This window comes from Myotis davidii, unplaced genomic scaffold (assembly GCF_000327345.1).
Source record: "Myotis davidii unplaced genomic scaffold, ASM32734v1 scaffold269, whole genome shotgun sequence".
Taxonomy (NCBI): domain Eukaryota; kingdom Metazoa; phylum Chordata; class Mammalia; order Chiroptera; family Vespertilionidae; genus Myotis; species Myotis davidii.
This window is the reverse complement of record NW_006383008.1, coordinates 748110-750033: the sequence shown is the minus strand read 5'-3', so window position 1 is coordinate 750033 and position 1924 is coordinate 748110. Positions and strand designations below refer to the sequence as shown.

General features: G+C 36.3%; 1 pseudogene; it reads right to left on the bottom strand.

Annotated features, from left to right (window-relative positions):
- The window catches only part of LOC102771514, a 13156-nt pseudogene extending 12101 nt beyond the window's left edge, over positions 1-1055 (bottom strand).
- Between the last annotated feature and the right edge of the window lie 869 nt (positions 1056-1924).

Genomic DNA, 1924 nt, shown 5'->3' with positions numbered 1-1924 from the left:
GGAACATTTTTTTTTTCATGCGGCCTGTAACTTGTTCTTTCAGAATAAATGTCACTTACTGTGTTTGAACTGCCTTTGGTTTCTGTTCTTCCACTTTTTTTTAAGGCTCTGTAGTTTGCTTAAGCTGCATGATTAAATGAGAATTGGATGATAATTTGAAATGATCACAGTGTTATAACCTTGTCAAATCAACCGTAATATATTTAGCAATTATTTCAATAAGCAATGTTACATAAGTAATATCATTATTTCTTATTGTTATTTTTATTCACCAAATGTATAAACAGTAACTAAATACATCCTAATCCATTGTAAAATTGAATTCAGGTTTTCTGACTTGGCTCCTGTCTATGTCTCCATGATTCTACCTTTTCCCTTTTTTTCAACTTTATACTTTTGCCCACTTTTATACCTTTTCCCTCTGGATACTATTGATTCTTGTGGTTTCATTTCTATGCAGATATTTGCTTGCAAATCTAGCCCAGGGAATTCTGTCTCCAGCTTCACTTTTATCATTAAGAATTGGATTAATAATAGTCACATGAAGCTCAGATTTTCTCTAAATCATAAATCTCTAAATCTCAGCTCCTCTGTGTAAGCTGTGACATAATTTTTTTGCAGTCTAAGATCCTGGCATAGAAAGTTATTGAAAATTTACCTTTTCATTTGGGAAACTTATCAGCATTGTCACATTGCACAATCTACTCAGATTCTCTGCTAATGTCTCATACTCAGTATATCCAAAACCTCTCCTCCCATCTTCCCCCAACTACCACCTCCTTCTACCTTAAGCCTCCTAGTCAAGGGTCTTCAGAGTCCTTATTAACTCTTTGTTCTTCAATCATTTGCCACATTCACTAGAATCTAGCTTTGCAATGTCAGTGACTTCTTCCTCATTGTCTCTCACACTATTAATCTCCTGTATCAGGCTTCAGACTTCTTGCCTCCATGCCAAAATTAGCCTTCCTAGGAGTCCTGTCACCTTTATTTTCTTCTTCCTTTGAAATAATTTTCCTACACGTGTCTTTGTCTTTCCCAAAGGTTTCAGACTCCATGTCCCTAACAAATTCAGGGTATGCTCATGAGCCTGGCACCCAGGGACTTCTCTATCTCCTGCGAAGTCCTTGAACAGAGCCTATATTTCCATAAATCCACCCACTTTCCATGAAATCATCCTCACCCAGTAAAATCCATTTCAAATGCTATCTCCTCTTCTGATTCTCCCAGCCCAATGTCATCTTTTCTTCCATGAACTTCACCCCTTGCGTTTTCTAACCTGTTCACTGGTCTTAATCATATTATACATGCTTGCAGATTATCTTATCCCTTCTTTTTCCACTGTCTTTGCCCCTATTCAATTTTAAGATCCTTCTGGGCCAGATCTGATCTAATTGTCTTTACTTTTCCAAAACATATCACTGCATTTCCCATACCCAATACTCAATAATAATTAGTATTTTTGTAGGGAAGCAACTACTGGAAGTATATGTCTCCTTGCTGTTTGTCTTAGCAGAGGCTTTCCCTAATACCATATAGAACTGTGGAATTCCATGGATCCCAGTCAGCTGAACTAAATAAGGGATTGGGTAGCTTTTCAAGGCAATGAAATGAATGAATTCCTATAATCCTGGCTTGATTATTGGGGCTTTCTATGTGCTAGTCTTTGGGTTCATATTTGAGAAATTGAGATTGTCATTGTAACACTAGTGTAAAATGACAGTGTGAAAAAACTTCCCAATTAGCAGATAGATTTTCAATAGCTACCCACTCTGGTGTAATTCTTGAATTATTAAGATAGACTCACATTTTACATGGAAAATGGACTTGGAAAAATAGTTCATGACTTTCACATCAAGAAAATCTGTGTTTTTTTATATGACTGTTCTTTAACAGAAGGCAAAAGATACAAGGACTCTCTATTTGG